Source organism: Macaca nemestrina, chromosome 13 (genome assembly GCF_043159975.1).
Source record: "Macaca nemestrina isolate mMacNem1 chromosome 13, mMacNem.hap1, whole genome shotgun sequence".
NCBI lineage: Eukaryota > Metazoa > Chordata > Mammalia > Primates > Cercopithecidae > Macaca > Macaca nemestrina.
In genome coordinates, this window is record NC_092137.1 from 115,923,624 (window position 1) to 115,946,229 (window position 22,606).

At 38.8% G+C, this 22,606-nt stretch overlaps 1 long non-coding RNA gene across 4 annotated transcripts; it reads left to right on the plus strand.

Annotated features, from left to right (window-relative positions):
• The first annotated feature begins 1,442 nt into the window (after nucleotides 1–1,442).
• LOC105490138 (uncharacterized) lies at nucleotides 1,443–22,213 on the plus strand. Of its 4 annotated transcripts, none has more exons than XR_011612087.1 (7): nucleotides 1,443–1,578; nucleotides 2,434–2,637; nucleotides 5,776–5,947; nucleotides 11,050–11,130; nucleotides 17,890–17,951; nucleotides 19,322–19,448; nucleotides 22,074–22,213. It is a non-coding gene; the product is annotated as an uncharacterized lncRNA (long non-coding RNA). The 4 variants fall into 4 exon arrangements; XR_011612090.1 differs by having other exon boundaries at nucleotides 19,322–19,408; nucleotides 22,074–22,194; XR_011612088.1 differs by lacking the exon at nucleotides 11,050–11,130.
• The last annotated feature ends 393 nt before the right edge of the window (nucleotides 22,214–22,606 follow it).

The window sequence follows — 22,606 nt, forward strand, 5'->3', positions numbered from 1 at the left end:
AAAGAATGTTTTCTAAACCCAAATCCCTAAAGCTAATATTTATCGGATGCTTACAGTGTGCTAAGAGACTCACAGCGGTATCTCTGTACCTGGATATCTACATGTGTAAATCAAGAATTAATCATACCAGCATTGTTGTCTGTTGTAGTGAGTGAGGACTGCATCGGTTTATTTTAGCTGCTGCGTTTCATCATTAACCTTTAAACTTCACAGCAGCCTTGCAAGGTATTTTTGTCCCCATTTTACAGAAGGCAACAGCAAGGTCCAGGTTCTACTAACAAAAACAATGGGAAAACTAAAACTCATGCTTTTCTCCCAAGTATTTAAACACCGTCGCATGTCACTTAACCACAGGAATACATGCTGCAAAATACATTGTGGGGCAATTTTATTGCTGTGCAAACATCATAGAGTGTGCTTACACAGACCTAGATGGTACAGCCCGCTACACATTGAGGCTCTATGGTCTGGCCTATTGCTCCTGGGCTAAAAACCTGCACAGCATGCTTCTGTACCGAATACTGTAGGCAACTGTAACACAATAGTAAGCAATATGTATCTAAACACAGAAAAAATAGCAAAAATATGGTAGAAAAGATTTTTTTCAAATGATCCTCCTGTATAGGGCACTTACCATTCATGGAGCTTGATGGTCTGAAAGTTGCTCTGGGTGAGTCAGTGAGTGAGGACTGAATGCGAAGCCCTAGGACATTACTGTGCACCGCTGTAGACTTTAGAAACACTGGACACTTAGGCTACACTAAATTTATTTTAAAATTTCTTTCTTTCATAAGAAATTAACCTTAACTTACTATAACTCTTTATAAATTTTTTAATTTTTCACTTTTCGACTCTTGTAATAACATTTAGCTTAAAATGCAAACACGTTGTAGATACAGAATATCATTATTCTATAAATAATGATATAGAATATCATTATTCTATAAACTAGTTTCCATTTGTTTTTTACCTTTTACACTTTTTTAATTAAAAATTAAGATCCACATACAATGTGCCTAGGCCTACACAGGGTCAGGATCTCGGGATTGTCAATATCACTGTCTTCCACCTCCACATCTTGTTTCACTGGGGCAATATCACGCATGGAGCTGTTGTCTCCATGATAGCGTGTCTCCTTCTGGAATCCTCCTGAAGGCTGTTTTACAGTTAACTTTTTCTTTTTAATCTCTTTAATAAGTTATTAAGACTCCAAAATAACAATTAAAAGTATAATCTAATAAATAAACCAGTAACCTAGTTGTTTCCCATCACTATCAAGTGTTCAGTACAGTACATAATTGCATGTGCTATACTTCTATATAAGGGCAGTGCAGTAGGTACCTACACCAGCATCACCACAATCATGTGAGCAATGCATTATACTGTGACATCCCAATGGCTATGAAGTCACTAGGCAATAGGAAATTTTCAGCTCCAAGATAATTTCACATGACCACCATTGAATGTGCGGTTCCTTGACCAATCTGTCCTGATGCAATGCCTGACTGTATTTCTACAGCTACACTGAAGAAGAGGCACTGAGGACTAGAGGCATCCAGGGGATCACAACTCAAAGAGGTTAGTGACCTGCTGGCTCATATCCCAGCAGGTGGCTGATGGGTGTGAGAAAGAATTGGCTTCCAGGGCCATGTGCTTAACCATGACAACTTACCTCCCCTTTCTTCCTGTTCCTAGAATTGTCACTTCCGGTGAGCCTCAGCTACCAGGAACCATCACTGAACTAGTGTGGACTTACACAGTGCACAAGAGTGTGTAGCATGACCTGTTTAAAACTTGAGCCTGGATTCCTACTGATCTTAATTCAAGCCATTCCAAATTTTTTAGTAGCATGATTTGTTTTCTGAATGTCTTCCTATTTACATATTTGTCTACTGAATAAATGAGTTTGGAGTTCTAGGTTCAACTTTATGCATTTCAAAATTTATGTCTGTTGCTAGCTCTGTTCCATTGCCATTTAACACATGCATTTCACGTAATGGAATTAGAAAACGAGACAGTACCTTTTCTCAAGGAAAGCTCCATTGCATCTCTTTTTGCTGTGAGGCTGGAGGAGCCGCCTTCCTGAGAGGCAGAGGAATGCACTGTCTTGTCCTTGACATTCAATTCCTACCCCATTCAGACACTGAGGCCATCCACAGAACAGACCCAGAGAATATCCAAGCAAGGTGCAGGATGCCAGCTCTATGTCCACTTGCAGACCCATGTTTGTAGGACTACCCACTTTCATCCGCTCTGACCTCAGAGATTAGCCTAACCAGCCCCTACAAGCTGCAACCCAGTTCCTGCCCTTCCAGCCTGTCTCCTCCATCCTACCAGATGGTTCCTGGTAGCTAAGGCTCACCAGGAGGGGAAGGGAGATATGGAAATATACATCTCTGTGCTGACTCTGTATGCTTTGTTTTTCATTCTTAGGTTTTCCAGAACCAGTTGTTTCCAAATTATGTTCATTAGGAAACAGAACTAAAGAATATGCCTCTGATCTACTTATTTATCAGCCTGAATACTGACTTCGGAGACTTTCAAAGCAAAGCAATAGGGGAGGAGTAAAGACAGTGTTTCTGCTGATGCTTCAGGACCTGCTGTGTGGGTAGGGTGGCTCACTAGTCATCCTGAAAGGTAAGCTCTGACATGGAGACGTTCAAGCACGAGCAGCCTGGGTCCTCTGGAACAGCAGTTCCCAACCTTTTTGGCACCAGGGACTGGTTTTGTGGAAGACAATATGTTTCCACAGACAAAAGAGTGGGAGATGATTTGGGGAGGATTCAAGAACATAACATTTATTGTGCACTATCTATTTCTATTATAATTACATTGTAATATATAATGAAATAATGATACAACTCACGATAATGTAGAATCAAAGGGAGTCCTGAGCTCGTTTTCCTCCAACTAGATGGTCCCATCTGCAGGTGGCAGGAGACAGTGACAGAGCATCAGGTGTTAGATTCTCATAAGGAGCCCACAACCTAGATCCTTCACATGCACAGTTCATAACAGGGTTTATGCCTCCGTGAGACTCTGATGCCACCACTGATCTGACAGGAGGCAGAACTCAGGGGGTAATGTGAGCAATGGGGAGTGGCTGTAAATACAAATGAAGCTTCACTGGCTCACCAGCCATTCACCTCCCACTGTGTGGCCCAGTTCCTAATAGGCCACCAATCAATACCGATCTGTGGCCCAGGGATTGTGGACCCCTGCTCTGGAGCATTCGATTGGCATTGGTGTCAACCATTCACCTCAAACTTGCTTCATTTAAGACGCAAATAACATAAGTGACAAAGCCGGTTTTTAATCTGCTGGGATCACTGCTCTAAAGATGAAGTGAATGAGAATCACAATAAGAAGTAGAGAAGTGTTTGCATGTTAAATTAAAGATGACTTTTTTCCTGGATTTTCCTCATCTAATTAAAACACAAGTAAAGTTGGGTTATAAAGCTTTTAACTATTAAACTATTTGGCCAGTATAAGGATTAGCCAGAAAGGGACCAAATAATTTTTTTTTTTAGGTTTTTGAAGTGATCTTATCACCATGAGAAAAAAATCCTCACTCTTGAGATAAATGTTATAATTGTACTTGTGATAAAAATCATTCCTGGTTTGTTCTAATCTCAATACAATCTTGGCTGTGTATTTAGTATTTTAAAAGGTTTTCTACAAGACTTTTTACAACAATAAAATATTAATTTTTCTCTTCAACATTATTCCAATCAGCTTGGTTAATGTGATGAGAAGTGCATCGCAGGGTAACGAGTGCTGTGTTATTAGCCACCAAATGCTCCACACGATGCTGCAGTCTTTCAGAAGCAAAGGGCACATTGAAATAAAATCACACTAAAAGTGTTCTTCTAGGTTTATATCCTATAATAGCAATCACCGCCTCAGTGCAGGCGTTTCTTAGGAAGGACTGACTGGCTGAGGTTAACTGCCCAGAGTACAGTTGAAGGCCACCAATTCCTCCCAGCTACTCATTAATCCCCAGGAAATCTCCTGAATCCTGGCAGTTATTGTTCAATCCTTTATAGATGATTTTCTGAGTATTTTGAGTGCTTGTTCTCCCCAGGAACACCTACAGCTGGCCAGATCGTGTGTGTATAGAGAAGAAAACTCTTTTTCTTAAAAGTGGATTGAATTTCAACCTCCCTATAAAGACCCCTTATGGGCCAATGACTCAGAAAAAGCCACTTTAATTGCGTTTTGGCTTCTCTCCTTTTCTAAGGGAGCAAGAGACTAGAGAAGTCAGGGAAAGTCAGGGAGGGACAACAGAGGAGCCCAGTCACTCAAATTCTTTCTGGTTCCTAGCAATCACCCAGTCGAAGGTGGGGCTGCTGGTGAGGACAACAGGACCCGCCAGAACAGGTGCACCTGGGAGGAGGGTTCAGAGCCAAAACACCAAACGCCCTCCCTCAGGACAGCCGGGGTGGCCAACTGGACCCCAGACTCAACTCGGCAAATGGGGGCAACTCCAACGATCTACTTCCGCCACACTGAGAAATTTTTAGCCACAAAGCCCCACGCATGCAGTTTTAATATTATAAAAATGTGAAGACAAATTAGTCAAGTCAGGGCACTAAATAAAATTAAAAATTCTTGTCCTCTATTCAGAAAGGATTTTGTATTTTTATCTCAGCATTTAGTGTTTTCTAATTCAGGTTTCTGATATTTAAAAGCTATGTAAATAAGAGAGGTTATTCTAAACTACAAATTAATTATCATTGTCCAATGTTAACTAAACTTGCTAGGAAAATATCATTATCTTGTGTGTCTGTGTATGTGTGTGTGTGTGAGAGAGAGAGAGAAGAGAGAGAGAGAGAGAGTCTTCTGAAGTCAAAATGACCCTTTATGTTTTATATGTTAATATCCTTTATTCCAAAATCAGTTTTCTACCACTTATTTGTATCTCATCAGAGAAATAATTCTTCAGTAAAAATACAGATTTATCAACTATATAGTTGAAAATTAGTATATCCCTATTCTGACTGAAGACTGTTAGATTCTGTTCCTAAGTCACTTAATATTAAAGACAAAAGACTGGATACATAGAAAAGACACATATTTTGTTTATAAATTAAAAAGAAAAAATGTGAGGACCCTGTCTCAAAGCAGCATCAGTAAGTCTTCTGAAGTCATGATCAGGAAAATCTTCAGTGTCTTCTTTTGAACAAGACAATGGAAGAAAACTTGTTCTCAAAATCAAATCCATTCCCAATAGCCCTATATCCATAGACTCATTCTCTTACTTCTTGCAGTGGGTTTCCCAATGTAGATTTATGAAACATTGTCTTAAATTAGTCCAATAAAATTCAACAAGCTGTGATGGGGCAGCTGGCGGGAAAGTCTGGCTCTGTAGTTCCCTGAGGAGTTTAAGGTGCATTGTGATGTGGTAAACACAAAGGGAATAATGAGAGTTGCTTTTTAAACAGGGTGGAGTTTGGGGAAATTTCTTTTCATTGTTTCCTCATTTCACAACGTCCGCACAAGCAAAATTACAGTATTTCATTATTTCTACATCTTAGACGTTCACAGAAATACACAGCAATTCAGCCAAACAAAAATAGTGTTGGGTCCAGTCTTTATGTGCTTTGGTATTGGCATGGCTTTAATCACAAAATGATTCCAACAGAGCCCTGAGCCAAAAATGTGGGTTGGAGGAAGTGTTCTTACACCATCGGCCTTTATGACCTCTAATTCAGAGGGAAGCAAACCGTTTAGCTCAATTGAACTTCCTTTCCCTAAAATGACTCCAAATTCCAGAGCGTAAGAAGGAGAAATACTGTCTGCGGCTGACTTCGGCCTTACACACGATCACCCTCTCCCTGAAGGCTGTTGGATGACTTGCTAAATGCAGCAAATCCTGTTGAAACCTGCAAAGTTGTTATAAAAACAGATGGACCAGGACTTCCGCTACAACTATTTGGATGGGCAGGTATATAGTTAATTATTATGTTTTTGCTCACCCTTTCAGAATTCATAAACTCTGTTTCAAGGTCAGGGCATGGGTTTGCTGTACTTTTAACAGGTCATTTATTCCAAAAATGTTTTGGGGCTGGGTTTTGTTTTTTTGGTTTCTTTGTTTTTGTTTTTTTTAATAGCTACGTATCTCTATGGGGAAAACCAACAGCCCAGTTTGAAGGAGATGACATGTGACCAAATGTTGTTTTTCTTAAAATTTTTATTTTTTACCCTGTTTTTCTTAAAAAGCTGTATGTTTCAAATTATTGGTATATGTCAAACACTCTGCTAAGAACTTTATGTATGTCATCTTTTTAAATCTTTACAGTAATTTCATGAAGCAGATATGTCATTACCATTCTCATTTTATACACTGGAAGTCAGAAAACTTTTAAACCTTTGCTGAATTTCTTTCTCTTACTTATTGCAAAATTTTGCAACTGAAATATGTTTTTGTGAGGATCGACTCAGCAAACAAAATGAGATTTGTATTTCCCTCCCTACAGTCATATTCACTTTAAAAAAAGCACTGTATCAGATATTCATTACCTTGTCATTTTCTGTAGTTTTCTTAATTTCATGAAACAAGAAACCACATCTCAAAGACCAAATTACAAACCTCAGGTAACCAACAGTACCCCATTTTCACATAAGCAAACTCCTCTAAACCACCAGAGCTTTGTAATGACAGGTTGAAATTGTGATGCTTTTCCTTTTTACACTAGTGTAGAACTAACTAGAAAATTTTTAACTAGAAAATAATCAACATAGAAATGTTATAGAATAAATAAATTCAATCTCTGTGGTCCCCTTGGAATGTTGAAGTCTTTACATCTTTTTAAATAAAGATTTTTTTCTCTTCTCTTCCCAAGGTCTCCTCAAAAAAATGGTACCAATGTCATTACATTCCTACTTTTGCCCTACACACAGACACACACATACACACAACAGTCTCATTCTTAGAGGAAGAAATAATGAACAGGGTATTTGAATAAGCAGCTAATTAACTGCATTCAGCCTACACTACTATCAGCTTTCTATTCAGCTTAATGTATATTACCTATGTAATCAAGAACTACACCTTGGGCTATCAACACCTCAGCCCAAATAATCACAGCAGCTCCTGGCTAAAAAAAAAAAAAAAAAAAAAAAAAAAAAAAAAAAAAAAAAAAAACAATATGCAAGCAAAGTAAATCTATATTCTTATGAATTTATGTATGGCTCAAAGTTCTTAGATATTCTTTCTGTGAATTTCTGATTCTGTCATCATTGTTAAAAATTAGTGAAATATTCATGAACAGTTTCTTACGTCAGTTTACACTATTAACACAAACATTTACTTAATAAACCTTTCATATAAGTATAAAAGAGTCTTCATCATAAATTATAACAAGTAGCACATGTGGCAGAATCACAGGAAACATGTTATCTCCTGAAAGGGTATCTTTTAAAAAGTTCAAATACAGCATAACTATTAAAATGGCTGTTTCAACCATCTGAATGTTTTCACAGGAGAAACCTGTAAATCTGCATTTGTTTTACAAATATATTTCACATTGATTACCAGATCATTATCAGTCTGGAAGGAATTGTTGTTTTTCCAAATTTCAATAAATAGGAAATGATCCTCGAGGAATAAATACATAATAAAATACAAAGTGGAATTGCCTTGTTTTCCAGCTGCAAAATCGCTCATCTATGACCCTGGTTTATATCACCACAATTCTGAAGGGGAGAATTAGGTTATGAATGGATGTGGCTGAGAAACAGAGGTTGAAGAGAAAGGATATGACACTTCTCAATCAAGACCAGGGTGTTATGAAAATGCATAATGCAGTGTGAGGTCCTTCCTAATAAACCAGTGACCAGTACAACTAAAATACATCCACCAAGGCCCGTGGTTGGAGGCCAGGCAAAAGAGACATGGAGAAATTATCTTCTTAGATAAACATCACATTGCAGATTATATTTATGTGTTTTTACTAGAGTTGACAATAGACTAAGGTGTATGCACATTATAAACACTCAGGATACGCAATGATTTTAATGTGATAATCTGTGCTCCAGGGAAATAGAACAGTTACGTGAAGGTAAAAATAGGAAAGTGTATTGATATTGAAAAAGTTTAAAACTTTACCAACTTTTATTTTATTCTAGTGTAGTATTAAGATTTTAATTTAAAAATAATGTAATGATCAATGTAGAGATGCTATAATATAACAAAATCAACCCTTTTGGTTCCAAAGTGATTCGATATCTCTGTTAGCCACACAGCGTTTGAAAAGTGGAAAGATTTATTGCTTTGGGACAAACATAATAGACTGTAAACCAAGCTACCATAACAACTATAAAAGCTTATCTTGCGATTCTCTACCTTTAGGCTCACCTCTGCCCAAGGAAGACCTGAAAACCTTTCTATTCAATCAATAGACTATGTTTTGAAACATTTATCACACCTTGTGATAAGGTAGCTTAACTATTGCAGTGAAGTGCCTACACACTTGGTTTGTCTTACCTTGTAGTAATAAGAACAAAGGAAATTTTGATTCACTTGGGTGGGATGAAATGTATCCATATCACAGCAATATTAGGACCTTTTAATCGTCTTTCCATAAGAAAAGATGAAAAGGCCTTAGTTATGGGAGATTAAATGCTCATTCAGTAATTGCAATGGACAGTATGCTTTCAGAGTGGGAGAATTAAATTAAAAGAAAGACAACTCTGGAAAATGTAGTAGTGGTAGAATTAGAGAATGTTTCATCAGATCCTGATGTCTCTACAGTAATGAATCTGCCAAAAGATAATAATATTTTAGTGAAAGGTGTGATTGGATAAGTCACATTATTTATTAACTGTTACCCTAAAATATCACTTTTGTCTTATTATTAAGAATGGTTAGAGGGCAGCAGGGATGCCTGACACAAGGCATTAAGAATGGATTGTGTCTATCAGAAATCCTGGAAGACGTGATCCGCCACACTCTACGTGTGGTGATGGAACTTGCTAATACCTGACAGCCGGGCATTCTCTGCCCACGACTAGAAAGGTCTCAGTCAAGTCCCCAAGATCAGCCAGTTGTCACCTGATCTTTTTCAATGGCCTAAATAAGAAGTGGTCTTTAATTTCTAAATTTGCTTTTTGAAGAATTTCAAATAGATACAGGTGTTTAAGACGACGGCTAGAAACCAGGGAAGATGAAGGTTATGACTGATAGAAAAGTGTCTGCAAGCTATCTCCAGAGGTTACTGGCATTCTTCTGCCTTTATTAGGAAATAATCATTTCCCTGTTTTCATGAGCAGTTTAATTTAACTACTCATATTCATTCCCAAGGAGTGTATGTAATACGGATTATGATGTGAAAATAGATGCCACCAAAGAACAAAATAATATACACTGCTTCAAGCAAAGCAGGCATGAAGGCTAAGGAAGCAACTGGCAATCCAGGGTCTTAGGTTTCTGAGAGCTTGGAATTAATGCCCTGAATGGTGATATTAATCATAAGTCTAAAACAGTTTTGACAAATTGATAGGCATTTAGTTGGTCACCATTAAAAAAAAAAAAAAAAAAAAAAAAGCTGGAGGAGAAGTAAGGAAAAATCCAAGATGGAAATAGGGTGGTAAGGCCAGGCACGGTGGCTCACACCTGTAATCCCAGCACTTTGGGAGGCCAAGGCGGGCAGATCACTGTCGGCAGAAGTTTGAGACCAGCCTGATCAACATGGTGAAACACTGTCTCTACTAAAAATACAAAAATTAGCCAGGCGTAGTGGTGAGTGCCTGTAATCCCAGTCACTCAAGAGGCTGAGGCAGGAGAATCGCTTGAAACCGGGAGGCGGAGGTTGCAGTGAGCCGAGATCATGCCACTGTACTGCACTGCAGCCTGAGTGACAGAGTGAAACTCCATCAAAAAAAAAGAAAGAAGGAAGGGAGGGAGGGAGGGATTGAGGGAGGGAGGGAGGGAGAGAGGAAGGGAGAGCGGGAGGGAGGGAGGGAAAGGGAAGGGAAGGAGGGAGGGAGGAAGAAAGGTAGAAGAAGGAAAAGAAAAGAAAAGGAGAAGAAATGAAAAGAAAAGAAGGAAGAAAGGAAGGAAGGAAGGAAGGAGAAGGAAGAAGGAGAAAATAGGAAAGAAGAAAGAAGGAAGAAGGAAGAAAGAAAGAAAAACAAAAAGCTAACCAGCCCAGGATATCCTTTCATGAAACACTGGGTAGACATTACACCCATAGCAGACTTTCTAAGTGCGACGCCTCTTTCTCTAAGTCTCAAGCAGGGTTAATGTTATCAGGAGAGAGACAGGTCCTTATGTACTGGGAAAATGATCTAAATTCTCGGTACATTTCTGTTTAAACTCCTTGTGGATTATAGAAACTTAAAAGTGAAAAGAAACCTCAGGGATAGCAAGAAAGAAACCCCCCTCCTAAGGTGAGCCCACACAGAGGCAGGAACAGAGCTACGCTTGCTCCAGCTGTGCTAGCACACTGCTAGGACTGCTGAGACACTGCACAACGTCCACAACACCACCCTGGTCGGTATTCCTGAAATTGTTGGCATCAGAGTCTTGTCACTTTTCTTCCAAAGACTTTGAAATGTGGCTCTAGCCCTCTTGAGTCACTAGTGCATATTTATTAATAGCATCTCATTATTCTGGTTTTATTTTTCTTCTTACTGATCACAATTTTACAATCTGGCCCATAGCTTTGCCTACTAAATCCCTGCACATGCAAAGTGCCAAATATTATTAAATGAAACTTTTTATTTAATTACACTATATTTACAAAATCCCACCAAAAGTCCACAATAGTGAAAAATTCAGTAAGTTAACTGGTTATTTCATGTAAAACAAACCCTCAAAAGTTAGTCTTCTTCCCCTAACAGCCATGCAATGAGTTGGCTTTTTGTTGAGTTGCCTGACTTTGTTGTTTTCGAACACATTCTGTGTCCAGATCAGGTATTTCCAATATTTTCTACGTAAAATTCCAATTTAATGATTATCCATGTCTCACATTCTTTCGAAAAGTTGGTCTACCAAACTGCCTTTATGAGGAAATAATTATTTCCCTGATTTTTGTGTTTTAAAAGGGCAGCAATTGAAATTGCTACAAAACAGTTAATAGCAACGGGAATCAGAATGAAAGCAGCTTCTCCAACACTGAGCACAAGGTCAGCTGTCTACTTTCTAGGTCCTAGTGCAAAATGACAATGGGAAGCCTTGTTTGAAACAGCAGTAATAAAAAAGCTTTTTTTTTCTTCTACCTTTCTTTTGAGCTATCATGGTATTTTTAAATTGTTACTTAATATGGTATTGCTGGCACAGTGGTAATTGCCAGGTAAGTGTGGACAACTCTCTGTGAGGTGCATGCACCTGCTCTGGCCCCTCCCCTTGCCGTTTCCAGACCTGTGGGTGAAGTGAGAAGTCAGCAGCCTAGAACTCGTTCTGGGGAGCAGGAGGCTGGAGGCAGCAAGAGGCAGTCACCAGCACACACTTGAGTACCACTTGATTTTATTTACAAAACATAAATTCAAAGACAAAATTATAAGAAATTCAAAGTAGTGATCGTAGCACATTCAACCCCTTCTCACCCTAGGTGACCACACGGTCCATATACCCTATCTTAAATCCTAAGTGTTAGTTTGACTTATGTAATGACTTATGATATGACTGCCATTGACGTTAGCCTGACAGTGTATTTTTTAAATTAATGTATAACATTATTAAATAGACTTTTGAAATATTGAAAGTTATTAGTTAATATTTGAATACCTTCAGGGAACCCAAAGTCCTGAAGACCTAGGTAGAGAAAATAAAATTATCATTCCAAATATTACCACTAACTCCCAATATCTATTAGGTCGTATTGTGGGTGTCAGGTAATTGCTTTCCTTGCCCCTTTAGTAGGTACCTCTATTTGACATTTCCTCATTCTTCTAGAGCAGCATCATTCAACAAGATTGTCACTGGTCGAATGAGGTTATTTTGCTCCCTTGAAAGGTGGCTACTCTGAATTGAGATGTGCTAAAAAGTAGAGGGTACATACTGATTCATAAAAAGGAATATAAAATATTATATATATATACACACACACATATATATATACATATATATATATATAGAGAGAGAGAGAGGGAGAGAGAGAGAGAGAGAGAGTGTCTTGCTGGGTCGCACAGGCTGGAGTCCAGTGGCATAATCTCAGCTCACTGTAGTCTCTGTGTCCTGGGTTCAAGTGAGTCTCATGCCTCAGCCTCCCAAGCAGCTGGGATTACAGGCACACACCACCACACCAGGCTACTTTTTTTGTATTTTTAGTAGAGATGGGGTTTTGCTATGTTGGCCAGGCTGGTCTCAAACCCCTGACCTCAAATAATCTGCCCATCTCAGCCTCCCAAAGAGCTGAGATTACAGGCAGGAGTCACCACTCCCAGCCTCATATATAATTTTTAAAATATCGATTACATGTTGAAATGATCATATTTGGGATACGGGTTAAATAATGTATATTATTGCAGTTAGTTCCAGCTCTTTCTTTTCATTTTTGAAAATGGTTACTTGAAAATTTTAAATTACATATGTGACCCAAATCTGTGGCTCACATGATATCTTATTTATTTATTATAGAACCGTCACCTTCTGCTGTTATTATCTCAAATACACATCCCCAAGAATAGCATAATCTATCCTTGTCCACGGTGTCCTTGTGCCGTCTTTTGATTGTCTAGGATTTTGCTCTGGTTCTTGAAGGACTAAGTAAATGCACCTCAAAAACGATAGAACGAAAATTGGACTGGAATCAAGGGATCTGGAGTATGGTTCTTACTATTTCACTGAGATGACTTAAGTTCCTTTTCTGTAAATAAAAAAATGAAATTGAACCAGATTATCACTTGGGTCCCTTCCAGCCCTAACTTGAGTATTTTTCCCTGCATGTGGAAAAGCACACTTTTGTAATCAGTAAAGTCATGTTGAACTTTTACAACAAGAACTTCCACCAACACCCAACTCCCCAAAACTGACTCAGAACTTTAAGAACTATGAATTAGCATGTACATTAATACCACTCCTCAGATTAGCTACTAATTAGAAAGGAGGTAATGCATCTTTACAATGGAGAGATCTGTCAATCACCCTCTGGACAAGAAAGAAGTCAAACTGGGTGAGCATCCTGCCAATCAGGAGTCAACCTGGCATCACGTGCCTCCCAATGGGGAGACGAGAACACCTCCCAAAAGAACAGCAGTAGTGCTTTCCTCAGAAAAGTTTGTCCTGCATCTAATAAGGAGGAATGTGTCACATTCAGAATGTGGCACATCCTGCAGGACATATCAAAGCCTTCCATATCTTGAAGAGCACGGAGTGGGTTTAGGGGTATGTTTGAGATTGGGAAAGAGCACAAAAATTCAGCAGTCAAATGTAATGAATGAGTCTCAATTAGCTCCTGAATCAAAAAGCAACTCAAATAAAAAAGTTATAAAGGCACTTGATCAGACTTAAAAAAGGAGGAAATCCTGCCACTTGCAGCAACACAGATGAACCTGGAGGACACTATGCTAAGCAAAACAAGTCACTTACAAAAGGACAAATACCACAGGATCCCGCTTAGGTGAGGAATTTAAAGTAGTCCAATTCATAGTAGCAGACAGTAGGAGGGTGGTTGCCAGGGCTTAGTGGGGAGAAGGGGATGGGGTGGTTTTGGTCAAAGGGTACAAAGTTTTAGTAATTCAAGATGAATAGGTCCTAGAGATCTACTTTACAGCATAGTACTTACAGAAAAAAAAAAAGTTTACTAGGAATGTAGATCTGATGTTGTGTTCTTATCACCAAATCCTATCAATAATAATAAATTAAAAGGCCACGAAGGATCTTGTGGAAGGGATAGATATGTTTTGGTACAGTTAGTAGTAATCGTTTCACAGATGTCTGCTTGTCTCCAAACTCACCAAGTTGTTTATATTAAATATGCAGGCATTTTTTGTATGTCAATTGGACCTCGATAAGTGGTTTCAAAAAAGATATTTGAGAACAACTGAGAAATCTGAGTGTGGATTGTGTGTTAGATCTCATTTTTACATCAGTGACTTTCCTGAGTGTAGCCATGGTGAAGTGGTTATACAGGCTAATTCTGGTAACAGTGGGGTGATTTGTCATGGTATCTGTGAACTACTTATGAACAGTTTGACAAAAGAGGAGATAGAGTGTGAGAAAGGAATAGATATGACCACAGGCTAAGAGTTGGTGAATCTGAATCTAGCTGGGGGACATAAAGATGTTCATTGTATTATCCTTTCAACTTTTCTGTGAGTTGGAATATTTTCAAAATTAAAAAAAATTAAACTAATAAATAATTTCTTCAAGAACATTAATAAAACTTGCATAGAATTAATATGCCTTGTGTTTGCCATTGTATAACATTTTGTCATTATGGAATTATTATTTTTATAAAACAGACTGTCATTAATTACATTGTATTTGCTCTTCTCAGTTTTCACTTCAGTCCGACAATGTCTACCCTGGCCGGCACACGTACGAGCCCACTAGGGATTGCTAATGCATCATGAAACACAATCATTTGGACCAAAGTGGATGTTTCTTAAACTTACACTTATTTTAAAGATAGAACATTCTTCTTGGGCACATTTTGCCAAATGTTTGTTTTCAGGAATTTTTCAAATATTTATTTTAGAGGTCAATTTGCCATGGGTGATTTTTTTTTCTATTTACTATCTATCTTCCTATTCCTTTCCCTACTTTTTTTAAAGTTATCTTTCAAAGGAATTTTTTAATCAGCTATATTTGTATTACTCCAAATATGAAATGTAGCTATTCTTTCCCTGTCCTATTGTTTATTTCACAGATAATGAAGTTCAATTGGATATAAATCAAGTCACACGAGCTAAAACTTGCCATGTCATTAGTATCATGCTCTATACAGGGTATTTGACGGGGTGTGAGTAAACATGCTACAAGGTCCCTGTCATTCACAGGGTGAATGGGATTGACACCTGAAACACAGTTAGAAGTTATAGATTGGTAATCAATATGTAAAATATGCAGGCGTATTTTTGCTCAATTGGTAATCAATATGTAAAATATGCAGGCATATTTTTGCTTGAAATTCTTCTCTTAGAATCAATTCCCAACTTCTTCCCCTGGCAGCAGGTCACTCAACCACTGACTGCAGTCTCCCTCTCCAGCATTACTCCCTCTTCCTCACTTCATTTAAAACATCCTCCTCTCTGATCAGTCTTTGGAACTTCCTGCTCTGCGGGGCATGCACTCTTTTCTCTCCACCAGACTCTGGTCTCACTGCCCTCTCCTGCCATATCTCATCCTAAGAGATCCAGTTCAAATGACATGTCCTTCTTTACTTTCTTCTTTTGGAAGCAGCCTGTGATTAGTCCCACTTTTTCTTTCAGACCACCTAGTTTCATGTTTCATTTTCTTATATCAGCCACTCCATTCTGGTTTGTTTTTCCTATGTTCTCATCTAAATAAAGGCAGAGACCACAACTTACTCATCTTTCCTAAAACTGCACCATACTTTACACATAGTAGTTATTCATTAACTATTTGTATTTAAATGTATAAAAGATGCTTACAGCTTAATTAACTCCGCTCAAAAAAAATTTTAAGCGTTTAAAAAAATACATAAACCCATGACTTCAAGAAGTTCCGTCAATCATAGTGCTAGTTTATCAGATTAGGAAGTCTAAACATTTGGGCGTCTGAGTTGGTCCCTAGGAATGCCTAGAAACCAGAATTCTGTAGGGCCCTATCACATGACCACTCTGATCCACCCCGGGTTCCTCCCCCGGCTACAAAACATGAACCTCCAACACTGCATCGTCTCAGTTCTCTGAAAGCAGACACCAAGATGGTACAAGACATGCAAGAGATTTCTTAGGAAAAAAAGCCTAGGAGGGGAATGAGGAGGGAAGGAACCAGACAAGGCTGAGAGGACTCACAGACCACAATGAAGCTGTGACAAAGGGAAGGAAGTCGTGATGAGACCAGAGTCACAAAGAACACCGCAGAAGGTTTTCTTCACGTAACAAAATCACTTAAACCAAGGGTGTCCAATCTCTTGGCTTCCCTGGGCCGCACTGGAAGAAGAAGAATTGTTTGGAACCACACATAAAATACACTAACAATAGCTGATGAACAAAAAAATGTAAAAACAACTCATAGTGTTTTAAGGAAGTTTATGAATTTGTGTTGGGCCGCATTCAAAGCTGTCCTGGGCCACATGCGGCCCCATGTCGTGGGTTGGACAAACTTGATTTAAACATTTAAACTTTTCTCAAATTGGACCAAGTAAATAATTGCATGAGAAAGACAAAATATTTTTACATAACATATTAAACCAAGCCCATGTATAATTGTGTAAGAGCATGTGATGGATAATTTTAAGTGGCAACCTGGTTAAGGTATGGTGCCCAGCTATTTGGTAAAACGCCAGTCTAGATGTGGCTCTGAAGTTGGTTTGTGTGTGTGTGGTCTTTATTTAGGTTAACATTCAAATCAGTAGACTCTGAGTAAAACAGTTCACCCTCCATAATATGGCTGAGCCTCATCCAATCAGCTGAATAAGAAAAAGCACTGAAGTCCCCTGAGAAAGAGGGAATACATCCTATCTTATGGATTTTGTCTCTCTGGAGAACCCAGACTAATATAGTGAAGGAGTGGGTTTTATCAGAAAATGAGCCTGGTACCAAAAATACTTCTCTTCCAAAATTGGTGTGCTGGTCTTTAAATAATCCTTATATCTTTTTTTAAGTATATGTTTACATTTGTTTACTTTTATGTTACATGAGACGCACTTCACAAGCAATTCATACAAAGTTCTGGGAGGCGGCTACTTATTCTAAGTGTGCCTGGGATTTGTTCGCTGTCACAGAGTGAGCACTTTGAGTGAATAAAGCTTACTAATTATCACATATCTTGCTACTTTACAGTTAAACTGTTTAGCCGTTTCTACAGTATAACTGTAACCCAGTTACAGGAAGATGTTTGTGTACTCTCCAGTGACTCTAACAGGAGGCTGCCTATGCAAGTACAAAATGGGTGGAATGATGTTCTTTAGCTGATAGCAGAAATGGACAGTCAGCCTTCACCAACACACCCCACCTTGTGTCTCATACACAGAAAGTTTTAAAGATTTCCAGGAAACATATTTTACCAACTTCCTTAGTAACTAATTCCAGAAGAAATGAAGAAATCCACCTGTAAGCTAGAAGTGATGTTCGCTTGATGGCACAGAATATTCAAGTGAGTTTCTAACTCAGTTAACAATATGATAAAACTAAATATATGCACATGCAAAGTTATTAAAGATTTGTTTATGTGAGACTGATATTTGCCATGAAAATTCCTACAATTAAAATTTGATTAAAAATATAGAAATATTTTCCCCCTTTCAAAATCAGTTTCAAGAAACCCTTGATAGAATCAGCTCATTAATTCTTGGCCCCTTTAACTAATACCACATTTGAAGCCACGTGTTATAAATCAGTTTCAGTTGAGATATTAAAATCAGATTATAAGAGAAAAGCCTTGTAAATATTTGCCTCCAAATGAGTTTAAGAATAAATATATATTCAGTAATTCATCCATATTTAGCAGATATTAATAAGACAAAGCATAGCTTTAAGTTCACTTATCATTTAATACAAAGAAGGGACTAGAAAACTGTGCCTGATTAGCTTGTTTATTCTTGGGCTTGGTAATACCTTATTAAAATTTGAACTTCAAAATTGATATAATCAGTCAAATGTCAGCAGAAATATTTATTCTGTAAATGAAGCTTTAGTTAATAGAACTTCAATTTCAAGTACTTTATATTTTCTTCTCCTCCATAAGAAAAAAGGAAAGAAAGGATACAGGAAACTTTGATAGAAGTAACACAGAGGTTTGAATTTTCCTTCTAGGTCTGTGCCAACACTAGAGGTCAGCAACCTTCCAGAAATGACGTGTCAAGTCTCCACTTAATGTAATTTACTTTTATTTTATTTTATTATTTTTTTTACATTGGAAGAACTGTAGAATTTTAGGTCAAAAAAACAGTCTAACCAATGATCTAATTTGCTGTCTTTTTAGAGGTTAAGTTCTGCAGACGTGTCAGGACTTGGCTAGTCTCACAGTTATGCTGAGATAGAACTAAACTCAAGCTCTCATGAGCTGTGCAGGGTTAGGAACCTCCATGGCCCTTGAGAGGGACAGAAATTAGGTGTTATTAATGGTGGATAATTGTGTGGACTGATGGTGTCAGAAGAGACAGGGGAAGGAAGAAGAGTGGTTGGGAGCTTTGACAAATCTTGGCTCCTGGAGAAGACAAGGGATGAAAAAGGCATAAAATGTACCAACAGCTGAAAGGTGCCAACTTCAAAGTTGCCACCACCTCTTCTTTCTGGACCTCTTCTCCACATGGATCCCAGGACTTGGACCCTTGCTTCATTTCTTTTCAAACCCCAAAGAAAATTCCTGCAGAGAAAACTGCTCTAATTTCTAATTAACCTGGAACTATACTAAGTTCACGGCCCTCAAAACCAACCTTGGCCTCAACGCCATCACTTGCCAGCCCTGACCCACACTGTGTGTGGCAGGTTTCATGGGGATCATGAGACCCCACTCCCTCCATTGTGGTGCAGCCTCTCAGAAATGATCATCAACAAGGGGAAATGAGGAGGAATGGCTAAGCTTGGGCTTTGGGAAGCCAAAGTCTTTCTGAATCTCTGTCCAGCCAGAAGCTAGGTAATTTTAAGCAACTTAGTAAGCTTCTCTAAACCTCAGTTTTCTCATCTTTACAATGGGAATTGTAATTATACTGGTCTCATGAGTTTTTATAGGCATTAAATAAGATGTGTGTGGCTGGGTGCGGTGGCTCAAGCCTGTAATCCCAGCACTTCGGGAGGCCAACGCTGGTGGATCGCCTGAGGTCAGGAGTTCGAGACCAGCCTGGCCAACATGGTGAAACCTTGACTCTACTAAAAATACAAAAATTAGCCAGGCGTGGTGGTGGGTGCCTGTAATCCCAGCTGCTTGGGAGGCTGAGGCAGGAGAATTACTTGAACCCGGGAGGTGGAAGTTGCAGTGAGCCGAGATCGTACCATTCACTCCAGCCTGGGCAACAAGAGTAAGACCTCGTCTCAAAAAAAAGAAAACAAAAAAGATTTGTGTATATATCCCAGCTTGTTTGTATGTGAAAGGAATTTGGCCCAACCTTTCTTATTAAAAACATAAAACGGGCGTAGGGTGAGGAGGAAATATCTGGACATTTAGCTGCCAGGAGGGGAAGATGCCTGTGCCTCAGTGTCCCTGGCCATGTCTTGACAGTTCTCCAATCTGCCTTTCCTCCTGCAGGTGCCCTTCTCCAAAAAAACAATGAGGGGAAGAGATGGAGAGTCCTGATTTGGTGTAGGTCTGTGCTTGGCACATGATAAGCGTTCGGTAAATGTCACCCATCTTTACTGTTGCTGTCATCAGTATCGTAAGTCACACTCACCTGTGTCTTGCTGACTCATAACAAACCGCCATGATTTTACTAAACAAGGGATCAAAGCTCATGGAAGTGAAGAAATGTGTCCTGATGATTTGGATGGTGTATTCATACTTACACCATTCTCAATTCTCCCATCATGGTCCGGGACTACACCCTGGTTTTATAAATGCACGAGGCTCACTAGGAATGGCTCCAAAGCCTTCTTTGTGCTGAAATGTGGATGTTACTGAAGACATTGAAATAAAATTGGCTACGATACTCAGATTGATGCTGAGTCCAAAGATACCAAGATAATTGGCTGGCAATTTATTTTAAGATGGAAAGGAAAATTGTATTCAGTAACCAGGTTGTCTACAAGATATCATATGATCAATTTCAGGGCCGGGCGCGGTGGCTCATGCCTGTAATCTCAGCACTTTGGGAGGCCGAGGCGGGCGGATCACGAGGTCAGGAGATCGAGACCATCCTGGCTACCATGGTGAAACCCCATCTCTACTAAAAATACAAAAAAAAAAAAAAAAAAAAAAAAAAAAAAGATCAATTTCAAATTTTTTTATTGAGAAAATCCACTTGATTTCAATGTTTTCAATACCACATAGATGTGATCTCAGTACAGTGATTTTTATAAAATTGGCCGCTGAATCTATTCCAATTCAGGTTTGTAAAATGTCTACTTATTCCACAGTGGGAAATGTCCAACATTAGCTAGAGGATGCATTCAAAGTTTTCCCTCCATTGGGTTTAGAATACACATGACATTAGGGAGACAGAGACCCAACTGTTTCGCTTATCTCGGAGAGGATCAAATAGTTGTTTCTCTTCTGTCCTCCCTCCACCTGATACTATCATTTGGAAATACAGAAGAAGAATGTAAGTTTATGACTCTTGAAAAGGTCAATTAGAATATCAGCTGAAGTGAATATGTAAAACAACCTAAACACTCTACATACCCCCAAATTAAACATTTTGATGATAATTTTTAAAAGAAAATAGTCACTACCAAAAGGAAATAAATCCAAATGAGCTAACATAAATAAACATCACTTTTCCATTGTGGAAATGGGTAAACTGCATGTAAGGAAACTCAAGTGATGGGCAGACTTCCAGAATGACCCTTTCATAAGTTATGCTTTTTTGCATCAGAATTGACCACTTTCCCTCAAGCATCTTTCCTTTTTTTTTTCTTCTGAGACATGCAGCAAGTCAGGAGAAGAGAAATATGTTAAAATAAAATTGTCAGCCTTACTCTACATCCCTTCTTTTCCACCAAAAATTGTACAAACTGACTTCCAGTTTGGGTGAATTTGCATACATTTTTCAAAGGTAGAAGGTTTTTCAGACCAGAATTTTTTAGTGTTTCTGTAGATCATACATTTATTAACATCTCTTATAGTTAATTTTGAGCCTCTTCTCTCTTACAATAATACTGTCATTCGAACTTACTCAACTGAAAAGAAAAACTATGTTTGAATAGACACAATGTATTTGTTTGCCTTTGTAGCATCATTAATGACAAAAACTAGAGCTTATCTTGAAGCAAACACACGATATTTTACAATAAGTACCATTTTTAATATAACTCTTAAATCCCCTACATCTCTGAGTATTCTATTGGCATTTGTACCAGGTATTATTTCACCTCTGTAAGTCTGTATCTGACAAGCGTGACAGAAAGCCCATTGCGGCTACCATGTGCCTTTGGCCCACCTTTTCCCCTCCTTCCTGTCTGGATCTCAGACAAATGTGCAGAGTTAGACAAGGTACTAACAACTGAGAGAAAGAAATCTGTGGGCTATGGATAGAAGAGTGGGGAGCTAAGGATCACTTGGGTTCCCAGTGGCATCACTGAGCCACCAGGCCTAAGCTGCCTATCCCTAGGCCTTCTGTCACTTGCAAAAGAGGCAACTTCAAGTTTCTTTAAGAAATGATGGGTGATTTATCATAATCCAATGTAAACTCTTTTTTTTTTTTTTTTTTTTTTTTTTTTTTTTTTTTTTTGAGACGGAGTCTCACTCTGTCGCCCAGGCTGGAGTGCAGTGGCGCGATCTTGGCTTACTGTAAGTTCACGCCTCCTGGGTTCACGCCATTCTCCTGCCTCAGTCTCCCAAGTAACTGGGACTACAGGTGCCCGCCACCACACCTGGCTAATTTTTTTGTATTTTTAGTAGAGACGGGGTTTCACCGTGTTAGCCAGGATGGTCTCGATCTCCTGACCTCGTGATCTGCCCTCCTCGGCCTCCCAAAGTGTTGAGATTACAGGCATGAGCCACTGTGCCCAGCCATAAACTCTTAAGATTATAAAAACAAATACTATTATTTTTGGTTTAGTTTCTGCATTTAAATTATAAGGTTCTTGAGAGCAAAAGCCATATCCTACCTCTTTAGTACTTTTGCATAACAAAATAATGTGATCAAAGCAAACATAATAATGATTAACAATAAGTATGAAATGAATGAAACCTCCTAGCCCACACTGGGCTTCATTGATACAACTTTTTGTGTTGAACGCAAACTTTAAAATAGATTTTATATCTATTGCCGCATAACACATTAACACAAAACTTAGTGGCTGCAAACATGAGTATTTATTACCATATGTTTTCTGTAAACCAGAACTCCAGGAGTGGCTTAGCTTGGAGACCCTCATGAGACTGCATTCATGGTTTTGGCCAGGGCTGCAGTCACCTCAAGGCTTGCCTAGGAGAGGATCTGCTTCTGAGCTCACTCATTTGGCTACTGCAAAGACTCCCAAGATCTGCGCCTGAGACAATGCACATGGACCTCCCCAGGTGGGCCTTCTCACGATATGGGACATGGCAGTTGCCTTCCCCAGAGCAAGCTAAAAGTCGGAAAGAGAATGAGAGAGACAGAGAGAACCCAAGAGAGAAGCCACTGTCATTGATAACCTCATTTCAGAAGTGCCTTCCCACGACTGTTGCTGTATCCATTGATAATACATCACCAAGTCCTTACAACAACATTAAACCCAGAGGACACACAAGGAGAAGGAATCACACCAGTGCACAAGGCCAGAGGTCACTGGGACCATCTTAGTGGCTACCTACCACACAAATGTAGATTTCACACCTGCTATAAAAATACTTAATAGATCACTCACATGTGTGAATGTTTATAGATTTTTAACA